Genomic DNA, 12066 nt, shown 5'->3' on the forward strand with positions numbered 1-12066 from the left:
TGAGACGGAGTTTCACTCATGTTACCCAGGCTGGAGTGCAATGGCGCAATCTCGGCTCACCGCAACCTCCGCCTCCTGGGTTCAGGCAATTCTCCTGCCTCAGCCTCCTGAGTAGCTGGGATTACAGGCACGCGCCACCATGCCCAGCTAATTTTTTGCATTTTTAGTAGAGACGGGGTTTCACCATGTTGACCAGGATGGTCTCGATCTCTTGACCTCGTGATCCACCCGCCTCGGCCTCCCAAAGTGCTGGGATTACAGGCTTGAGCCACCACGCCCGGCCCTTTTTTTGTTTTTTTGAGACGGAGCCTTGCTCTTGTTGCCCAGGTTGGAGTGCAATGGCATGACCTTGGCTTACCACAACCTCCGCCTTCTGGGTTCAAGTAGTTCTCCTGCCCCAGCCTCCTGAGTAGCTGGAACTACAGGCACACACCACCATGCCTGGCTAATTCTTGTATTTTTGGTAGAGATGGGGTTTCACTCTGTTAGCCAGGCTGGTCTCCAACTCCTGACCTCGGGCAATCCACCTGCCTTGGCCTCCTGAAGTGCTGAGATTATAAGCATGAGCCACCATTCCTAGCTCCAAATTTTTTTTTTTAAATAAAAATTATTTGTAGATTTCATTTCAGTGGGAATGGGGAAGAATGGTTACTGGGACAACTAGAAGTCTCTGCCAAAGAAGGTCAGGGAAGGCTTTTCTGAGGAAGAGAAATGAATGTGAGACGTAAGTCATGAGCAGTTTCCTGGCATGTTGACAAGCAGAAACAAGGGCCCCATGTTGCAACAAGCCTGGCACATCTGAGGTATAAAAATAATGTGGCCGGGTGCGGTGGCTCATGCCTGTAATCCCAGCACTTTGGGAGGCCGAGGCGGGTGGATCACGAGGTCAAGAGATCGAGACCATCCTGGTCAACATGGTGAAACCCCGTCTCTACTAAAACTACAAAAAATTAGCTGGGCATGGTGGTGGGTGCCTGTAATCCCAGCTACTCAGGAGGCTGAGGCAGGAGAATTGCCTGAACCCAGGAGGCGGAGGTTGCGGTGAGCCGAGATTGCGCCATTGCACTCCAGCCTGGGTAAAAAGAGCAAAATTCCGTCTTAAAAAAAAAATAATAATAATAATAATAATAATAATAATAATAATGCTAGGGCTGGGCATGGCAGCTTAGACCTATAATCCCAGCACTTTGGGAGGCCAAGGCAGATGGATCACCAGAGGTCAGCAGTTTGAGACCAGCCTGACCAACATGGTGAAATGTCCTCTTTACTAAAAATACAAAAATTAATGGGGCGGGCATGGTGGCTCACACCTGTAATCCAAGCACTTTGGAGGCCAAGGCGGGTGGATCACCTGAGGTCAGGAGTTCAAGACCAGCCTGACCAACATGGTGAAACCCTGTCTTAAAAAAAAAAAAAGAAAGAAAGAAAAAAAAATTAATGGGGTATGGAGGCATGTTCCTGTAATCCCAGCTACTTGGGAGGCTGAGACAGGAGAATCACTGGAAATCTGGGACGCAGAGGTTGCAGTGAGCTGAGATCGTGCCTCTGCACTCCAACCTGGGCAACAGAGCTAGACTCCGTCTCAAATAAAAAAAATAAAATAGGCCGGGCATGGTGGCTCATGCCTGTAATCCCAGCACTTTGGGAGGCCCAGATGGGTGGATCACAAGGTCAAGAGATCGAGACCATCCTGGCCAACATGGTGAAACCCCGTCTCCATAAAATAAAATAAAATAAATATATATATATGCATTGTAAGAAACATGTTTAGGAAAATGTTAAAAATAAACAAAACAAAATTAAATTAAATTAAATTAAAAAGAAAGCTACTTTCCAAGTTTTGATGTGAGTAACCAGTGTGTTGGTGCCATTTACTGAGATAAGAAAGACCTGGACAGAGGCAAATTTGAGTCAAGAGTTCTGTTTTGACCATGTTAAATCTGAAATAATAGAAAGAAAAAGCTGAAAAGAAAAAAAATGCATAAACAAAATATCTGAGATGTGAATGAGATTGCCAAGTGCACATGTCAAGCCAGGAGTTAGATAAATAAAAATGTGGCCTAAAGTTGCAAATTTGAGAATAATTGGCCTGAAGATGATACTTTAAGGATAAGCATGGAAACAATGTTACAGATAATTGGCTCAAGGCAAAGGAAAGTTATACATTTTTAAGTGCAATTAAACAAATTAAAAAACCTAGAGTCATCTGTCTTAAAGGCCCTTAAACATCCCTAGAAGCCTCCTTCAGAATCTTGAAGTGTGAACTCTTGTTCTTGGTCTTCTAATTAATCCTGCCTTAGAGTCTCAAGGGCCATTCACAAGTAAGAAGCTATTTATCTTCATTTATAGAAAAGAACCTGCAAGAGCTGCTTCTCCTGCTGTATTTCCATTGTATCAGGGCTGTTTTCTGAGTTTTTAAAAAATTGCAATTGTGCACTATTTGAGTCGTCTTGTAATTTAAATAGGTAGTTCCAGATTTACCATGGGAAATAACCAACTGATGCTGTCTCCGTGGGAAAAAAGCTCTGAGTTATACAGTTTTGGAACACAACCTACTGCCTACAAGTTAGGAATTGCCACGTATGGTTTCAATAAGACCCAGCCCTTAACTCCAAGGAGTTTATAATGTCATAATAAACATAGTAACACCAGGGATGGGTGTGGTGGCTCATACCTGTAATTGCCACACTTTGGGAGGCTGAGGCAAGAGGATCACTTAAAGCCAGGAGTTCAATACCAGCCTGGGCAACATAGTGAGACCCAATGTCTACAAAAAAATAAAAATATTTAATAAACTGGGCATGGTGGCACTCACCTATAGTCCCAGCTACTTGGGAGGCTGAAGCAGAAGGATCGCTGAGCCCAAGAGTTCAAGACTGCAGTAAGCTGTGATTGTGCCACTGCACTCCAGCCTGGGCAACAGAGCAAAGGTAGCAACACTAGATGTTATAGCATTGACTGAGCATTGCCATGATCTAAATGTGTCTCTCACAAATTTTTTTCTTTCTTTTTTTTTTTTTTTTGAGACAGAGTTTTGCTCTTGTTACCCAGGCTGGAGTGCAATGGCGCGAACTCGGCTCACCACAACCTCCGCCTCCTGGGTTCAGGCAATTCTCCTGCCTCAGCCTCCTGAGTAGCTGGGATTACAGGCACGCGCCACCATGCCCAGCTAATTTTTTGTAGTTTTAGTAGAGGCGGGGTTTCACCATGTTGACCAGGATGGTCTCGATCTCTTGACCTCATGATCCACCCGCCTCGGCCTCCCAAAGTGCTGGGATTACAGGCGTGAGCCACTGCGCCCGGCCTCTTTCTTTTTTTTCGACAGAGTCTCCCGCTGTCACCCAGGCGGGAGTACAGTGGTGCCATCTTGGCTCACTGCAGCCTCCACTTCCTGAGTTCAAGCAATTCTCCTGCTGAACTTCCCAAGAAGCTGGGACTATAAGCACACACTACCATGCCTGGCTAATTTTTGTATTTTTCGTAGAGATGGGGTTTCACCATGTTGGCCAGGCTGGTCTCAAACTCCTGACCTCAAGTGATTTACCCGCCTTGGCCTCCCAGAGTGCTGGAATTACAGGCAAGAGCCACCATGCCAAGCCTCCCACAAGTTTCTGCGTTGAAATCATAACACTCAAGATGGTGGTTTTAGGAAGCCTGGTGTTTGGGAGGTGATATGGTTTGGCTGGGTCCCCACCCAAATCTCCTATGATTCCCATGTGTTGTAGGTGGGACCCCTGGTGGGACATAATCAAATCATGGAGGTAGTTTTCCCCCATACTGCTCTTGTGGTAGTGAATAAGTCTCACCAGATTTGACAATTTTTATAAGCATTTCTTCTTTTGCTTGGCTCTCATTCTGTCTTGTCTGCTGCCATGTAAGCTGTGCCTTTTGCTTTCTGCCATAATTGTGAGGCCTCCTCAGCCAGGTGGAACTGTGAGTCCATTAAACCTCTTTTTTTTTTTTTTTTTTATAAATTACCCAGTTTCAGATGTGTCTATCAGCAGTGTGAAAATGGACTAATTCAGAGGTGATTAGGTAATGAAGGCAGAGTGCTCATTAACAAGACTATGTCTTTTTTTTTTTTTTTTTTCGGCGAGCAGCAGTTCAAAAGAATTTGTTCTGCTCAAAGGACTACTGTCCTTATAAAAAAGGCCCCAGGAAGCTGCTTTGTGCCTTCCACTATGTAGGGACACATCAAGAAGGTGCATCTGTGAACCAGGAAGCGAGCCCTCCCCAGATACCAAATCTGCTGGTGCCATGATTTTGGACTTCCCAGCCTCTAGAACTATGAGAAACAATTCCTGTTGTTTGTGTGCCACTGGTTTATGCTTTTGTTTTTTTAGCTGGAGTCTCACCCTGTCACCCAGGCTGGAGGACAATGGTGCAATCTCAGCTCACTACAACCTCTGCCTCAGCCTCCTGAGTGGCTGGGACTACAGGTGCACACCACCACACCTGGCTAATTTTTGTATTTTTAGTAGAGGCGGGATTTCACTGTGTTGGCCAGGCTGGTCTCAAATTCCTGACCTCAGGTGATCCACCCACCTGGGCCTCCTAAAGTACTGGGATTACAGGTGTGAGCCACCACCCCGGCTGATATTTTGTTATAGCAGCACACATAGACTGAAACAAGCATCTACCCCATGCCAGGTAGTATACTTCTCAGCACTTTACAGACAGCTCTGATCTTCACACATGCTTGATGGGGAGGTATTATTATTCCATTTTACAGAGAAAATGCCAAGCTTCGGAACGATTGTGTGTGTGTATTGCTAAAGACCTGAACCCCCCTTACCTTAGACTTTTCAGCAAAGGCAGTTGTTCAGAAAGCCTTATTTATTGTGAAATGTGACTTAGCTGTCTCATTTGCTCACCTAAAGGTACAAACCCCTCTCATTTTTTTCTATCAACTACAGTTTCCAGCTTATAATAGGTACTCAAATATTTATTGAAAGAATAAATGAGAGACACAGATATGACTACACACACACAAAATAGCAGGCAATGTAGTGAGACCCCATCCCTACAACAAATTTTAAAAATAGCCAGTCATAGTGGCATATGCCTGTAGTCCCAGCTACTCAGAAGGCTGAGGCAGGGGGACTGCTTGAGCCCCAGAGATTGAAGCTATAGGGAGCTGTGATGGCACCATTGCACTCCAGACTGGGTGACAGAGAAAAGAGAGAGAGAGAAAAAAGCCAAAAACCCTCAAATTCATTAGAGGGGAAGAATTGGATCCTAAAAAAGTCCTGAGATATCATTTCATCTAGAATTCATTACCTGGCTGGCTCCAGGTAAATGATGGCCTCAGGAGTATTTGGTGTAATTTCCAAATTCTGCAAAATAAAGTCGTGTTAGTTTCTGGCATTTATAAATTGAGAAATTGCAAATGGAAATCCAGATTATTATGATTGCTTCCCTGGAAATGTGACAATTCTGGACCCATATTCCCACAGGTTAACAAAAAAAGTGGGTGGGTCTGAGAAGGGGCTACGCTTAGCCCCCATAGGCTATTCCTTAGGCAGCTGTAGGCATTGGAATTTGGACGCTTGGCCATCAGATTTTTTTTTTTTTTTTTTTTTTGAGACGGAGTTTCGCTCTTGTTACCCAGGCTGGAGTGCAATGGCGCGATCTCGGCTCACCGCAACCTCCGCCTCCTGGGTTCAGGCAATTCTCCTGCCTCAGCCTCCTGAGTAGCTGGGATTACAGGCACGTGGCACCATGCCCAGCTAATTTTTTGTATTTTTAGTAGAGACGGGGTTTCACCATGTTGACCAGAATGGTCTCGATCTCTTGACCTCGTGATCCACCCGCCTCGGCCTCCCAAAGTGCTGGGATTACAGGCTTGAGCCACCGCGCCAGGCCGTGCTGGAGATTTTTTTATTTTTAGCCAGGCAACGTGGTTCACACCTGTAATCCCAGCACTTTGGGAAGCTGAGGTGGGCAGATCACAAGATCACGTGGTCAGGAATTTGAGACCAGCCTGCAACAGAGTGAAACCCCGTCTCTACTAAAAATACAAAAAGTTAGCCGTGAGGGTGGGCACCTGTTAATCACAGCTACTGGAGAGGCTGAGGCAGGAGAATCACTTGAACCCAGAAATTCGAGGTTGCAGTCAGCTGAGAGTGTGCCATTGCACTCCAGCCCAAGCAACAGTGCAAGATTCCATCTCAAAAACAAACAAAAAAATTCTTATTTTTGAAGTGAGAAGATAGAGACCCAGCATAGCAGAGTGACTTGCTCTAAGGGATCCAGGTGTCCTTACTCCCAGCCCTAACCTCTTTCCATACCCCACTGCCCAGGATACAAAAGCATCCTACAAATCATTATTTGTCACCCAGACCCTGTGGCTCATGCCTATAATCGCAGCACATATACATCATGAGGGATATAACATGAGGTCAGGAGATCGAGACCATCCTGGCTAACAAGGTGAAACCCCATCTCTACTAAAAATATGAAAAATTAGCTGGGCATAGTACGAGTCTTTGTCCCAGCTACTCGGGAGGCTAAGGCAGGAAAATCGCTTGAACATGGGAAATGGAGGTTGCAGTGAGCCAAGATCATGCCACTGCACTCCAGCCCGGGCGACAGAGCAGGATTCCATCTCAAAACAAAACAAAACAAAACAGCCTTATTTGCCATGACTGCACGTCTGCACACATACATATATCAAAATGAGTATGGGTTTGGAGACTCTAGAGAAATGAACCAGCCAAGTATCATTTTCAAGCTAAGAAAAAGACTTAAATATATGAATGGGATTAGTACAAAAGGATCTTGTCAGTTAAAAAATTCCAAGACTGCCGGGCGCGGTGGCTCAAGCCTGTAATCCCAGCACTTTGGGAGGCCGAGACGGGTGGATCACGAGGTCAAGAGATCGAGACCATCCTGGTCAACATGGTGAAACCCCGTCTCTACTAAAACTACAAAACATTAGCTGGGCATGGTGGTGCGTGCCTGTAATCCCAGCTACTCAGGAGGCTGAGGCAGGAGAATTGCCTGAACCCAGGAGGCGGAGGTCGCGGTGAGCCGAGATCGCGCCATTGCACTCCAGCCTGGGTAACAAGAGTGAAACTCCGTCTCAAAAAAAAAAAAAAAAATTCCAAGACAAGGACATTTGTGTTGCCTTTGTTCACAAGTCCCACTGCAATCTGGCGTTCTTATTCCACCTATTCAGGGAAATACAAAGTCCAGGTGAACGTGTATTTCAATTCTGACTCCGGCTTGGTTTCACTTTCTAAATTGCTCAGCAGGGATCTGATAAGATGCTGAGAAAAGAGTGAAAAGAATAAAAATTGGAGGGTGGGGCAGGGAGAGTCAGAAATAGCTGGTTTAGGGGAGGCCTCCTGGGAGTTACCATGAAACAATGCAGTAATTAATAATTTGAGGAACAGAATCTATCCGAGTGTTAATTAGTGTTCCCTCCTCCCTTACTCACTCTCTAGGGCACCCTGGAGGTGCTCATTGAATTTACTCTCCCCAGGCCATTTTCCCCTCCCCTAGATAGATCATTTGAGGGGAGGTGGGGTGGGGGAGGCAGGAAAACAGTCACTGTCACCAGAGAATCGGAAAAACAAAAGCTGGCCCGATGTGGTGGCTCATGCCTATAATCTCAGGACTTTGGGAGGCGGGGGTGGGTGGATCACTTGAGGTCAGGAGTTTCAGATTAGCCTGGACAACATGGTGAAATCCCATCTCTACCAAAAAATACAAAAATTAGCCAGGTGTGGTGGTGGTCCTGCAGTCCCAGCTACTTGGGAGGCTGAGGCAGGAGAATCACCGGAACCCAGGAGGTGGAGATTGCAGTGAGCTGAGGTGGTGCCACTGCACTCCAGCCTGGGAGACAGAGCAAGACTCCATCTCAAAACGACAACAAAGAGACAACAACCTCTGGACTGGGTTCGGTAAATCATTAATTTGTAAGTCAGACAGTTTGAGACACACATCTCAGATTGAGGTTTTTGTATTCCAGGACAGGGCATCTCACATTTGAATGTACTTAGGAGGGTCACAGGGCTGGGTGGGGTGGCTCACGCCTGGCATCTGAACACTCTAGGAGGCTGAGACAGGAGGATCACTTGAGCTCAGGAGTTCAAGACCAGCCTGGGCAACATAGCAAGACCTTGTCTCTATTAAAAAATAATAATAATAAATAAGGCTGGATGTGGTGGCTCACGCCTGAAACCCCAGCACTTTGGGAGGCTGAGGCAGGTGGATTACAAGGTCAGGAGTTAAGACCAGCCTGGCCAAGATGTTGAAACCCCATCTCTATTAAAAATACAAAAATTAGCCTGGCATTGTGGCAGGTGCTTGTAATCCCAGCTACTTGGGAGACTGAGGGAGAGAGTTGCTTGAACCCAGGAGGTGTAGGTTGCAGTGACCCAAGATCATGCCACTATACTCCAGCCTGGGCGACAGAGCAAGACTCCATCTCAAAAAAAAAAAAAAAAAAAACCAGAATAGGAGGGTAGGAAGGTCAACCCCCCCCACCACATCTTGTTAAAGTGCAGACTCAGATTCAGCAGGTCTGGGGCAGGGCCTGAGATTCTTTATTGTGTTTTCTGTTTTTCTTTTTTTTTGGAGACAGTCTTGCTGTTGCTGGAGTGCAGTGGCACAGTCTCAGCTCACTGCAACCTCTGCCTACCAGGTTCAAGCCATTCTTCTGCCTCAGCCTCCCCAGTAGCTGGGATTACAGGCGTATGACACCATGCCTGGCTAATTTTTTGTATTTTTAGTAGAGATGGAGTCTCGTCATATTTGCCAGGCTGGTCTCAAACTCCTGACCTCAAGTTATCCACCCACCTCGGCCTCCCAAAGTGTTAGGATTACGGGTGTGAGCCACTGTGCCCGGTCTGGTTTTTTTTTGTTTTTTTTTTCTCTTAGACAAGGTCTTATTCTGTGGTTCAGTCTGGAGTACAGTGGCACGATCATGGCTCACTGTCGCTACAGGCACACACCACCACCCCCAGCTAATTTTTTGGATTTAGAGACAGGGCTTTCACCATGCTACCCAGGTTGGTCTCCAACTCCTGGGCTCAAGTGATCCATCTGCCTTGGTCTCTCAAAGTGCTGGGATTACAGGCATGAGCCACCGTACCCAGCCTGAGATTCCACATTTCTACCAGGCACCCAGAGGATGTTGATGCTATGCATTCTAGACCACACTGCTTCTCAGACTCACCTACCCACTTGAATCACCTACAGGATGTTTAAGAACTACTGATGCCTGAGTCTTATCACCAGATTCCGATGTAAAGAGTGTGGTTGAAGCCTGAGCATTAGAATTTCTCAAAGCTGCCAAAAAAATTCTAGTGTGAAGTAAAGTTTGAGATGCACTGCCTTAGACTAGAGTTCTCACTCTCACACTTTTGTGAACACAAAGTTACCTGGAGAGTTTGTTAAAAAACAAAAACAAAATCACAGATCACTGGGCTCCACTCTCCTGAGTTTCTGACTCATCAGGTCTGTGCAGGGCTTGAGAATTTGGCTCAGACTGTAGTATAGTGGTGACATCATAGCTCACTGTAGCCTTGAACTCCTGGGCTCCAGCGATCCTCCTGCTTCAGCCTCCCATGGTAGCTGAGATAACAGGCAGGTGCCACCACACTTGGCTAAATTTTTATTTTTTTATTTTTCATATTTGCTTATTTATTTCGAGAAGGAGTCTTGCTCTGTTGCCCAGGCTGGAGTGCAGTGGTGTGATCTCGGCTCACTGCAACCTCTGCCTCCCAGGTTCAAGCGATTCTCCTGCCTCCACCCCCCAAGTAGCTGGGACCACAGGTGTACACGACCACACCAGGCTAATTTCCTGTGTGTATTTTTAGTATAGACAAAGTTTCACCTTGTTGGCCAAGCTGGCCTCAAACTCCTGACCTCAAGGAATTTGCCCACCTTAGTTTTCCAAAGTACTAAGATTACAGGCATGAACCACCACACCCAGTTTTGCCCTGCTAATTAAAAAAAATTTTTTCTGGCCGGGCGTGGTGGCTCACGCCTATAATCCCAGCACTTTGGGAGGCCGAGGCAAGTGGATCACGAGGTCAAGAGATCAAGACCATCCTGGTCAACAAGGTGAAACCTCGTCTCTACTAAAAATACAAAAATTAGCTGGGCATGATGGTGCGTGCCTGTAGTCCCAGCTACTCAGGAGGCTGAGGCAGGAGAATTGCTTGAACCCGGGAGGCGGAGGTTGCGGTGAGCTGAGATCGTGCCATTGCACTCCAGTCTGGGCAACAACAGCGAAACTCCGTCTCAAAAAAAAAAAAAAAATTTTTTTTCATAGGGATGGGGCCTCACTTTGTTTCTCAGGCTGGTCTCAAACACATGGACCTCAAGTGATCCTTCCACCTCACCTTCCTAAAGTGTTGGGATTACAGGCATGAGCACACAGTGCCTAGACTATTATTTTTATTGGGCAGACTCCTGAATCAGAATAGTTTCAGAGAGACTCCTTCAAAACAAAAAACAAAAAAACTGTATGATACCCCTCAGTTGCAGCAGTGTACCTTGTGGCACTTAATTTTCCAAAGTTGTCCTTTTTTTTTTTTTTTTTTTGAGACTGAGTTTTGCTCTTTTTACCCAGGCTGGAGTGCAATGGCGCGATCTCGGCTCACTGCAACCTCCGCCTCCCGGGTTCAAGCAATTCTCCTGCCTCAGCCTCCTGAGTAGCTGGGACTACAGGCGTGTGCCACCATGCCCAGCTAATTTTTGTATTTTTAGTAGAGACGGGGTTTCACCAGGTTGACCAGGATGGTCTCGATCAATTGACCTCGTGATCCACCCGCCTTGGCCGCCCAAAGTGCTGGGATTACAGGCGTGAGCCACTGCGTCCGGCTACCTTTTTTTTTTTTTTAAACTGTGCTTCAAATGAATAGAAAAATAGTTATAGGCTGGGTGCAGTAGCTCATACCTGTAATCCCAACACTTTGGTAGACCAAGGCAGGAGGGTCACTTGGGGCCAGGAGTTCAAGACCAACCTGAGCAACATGGCAAAAACCTATCTCTTAAAAAAAAAAAAAAAAAAAGTTTAGGCACAGTGGCTGATGCCTGTAACCCCAGCACTTTGGGAGGTCGAGGAGGGTGGATCGCGAGGTCAGGAGTTTAAGACCGAACTCTGTCTCTACTAAAAGAAAAAAAAATTTAGCAGGGTGTGGTTGCAGGCACCTGTAATCCCAGCTACTTGGGAGGTTGAGGCAGTTCTCAGAATCGCTTCAACCTAGGTGGCAGAGGTTGCAGTGAGCCAAGATTGTGCCACTGCTCTCCAGCCTAGGCGATAGAGTGAGACTCCGTCTCAAAAAACAAAAACACTAGCTGGGTGGGATGGTATGTGCCCTATAGTCCTGGCTATCTGAGAGGCAGGAGGATCTGTTGAGCCCAGGAGGTTGTCTGCAGTGAGCCGTGATCACACCACTGTACTCCAGCCTGGGCAACAAAATGAGACCCGGTCTCAAAAAAAAAAAAAGAAAGAAAGAAAAAAAACTTTAAAAAGAAAGAATTACATAGATTAAAAAACAAAAACAAAAACAAAAAACCCCTTCCTGTGCACTGATGAAGAGGTGAGGGACCTCATAGACAGCAGCTGTGTGACCCAAGGAGAGATCAAGGGGAAGCCATTGATCTTTACTTAAGGAAGTATAAATCATCAGTGTCCAGAAACTGTGTTCACGTCCTTCTCTTGCCACCTAGGGAGAAGTATCTACCAACTGTAGCCAGCCTGTGGTCCTCTATTTATGCCACAGGACTTGACAGCTCTCCAATCTATCCACTCCACGTGGACAACTCCCTTTGCCATAGTTCAGGACAACTATCACTCCTCTAGAGCAGAGGTTGATGGGGCTTGTCCTCAGAGGGTGGCGATGATAATGGTAAACTCCTGTGCCTGCAGGCCTCCCAAGTTAGAACGCGGTAGAATGGCTGGGCGTGGTGGCTTTTGCCTATAATCCCAGCACTTTGGGAGGCCAAGGAGGGTGGATCACGAGGTCAAGAGTTTGAGACCAGTCTGGCCAACATAGTGAAACCTGTCTCTACTAAAAAAGGCAAAAAAAAAAAAAAAAAAAAAAAAAA

Source organism: Sapajus apella, unplaced genomic scaffold, assembly GCF_009761245.1.
Source record: "Sapajus apella isolate SASKATOON/1434 unplaced genomic scaffold, GSC_monkey_1.0 scaffold51, whole genome shotgun sequence".
Lineage (NCBI taxonomy): Eukaryota > Metazoa > Chordata > Mammalia > Primates > Cebidae > Sapajus > Sapajus apella.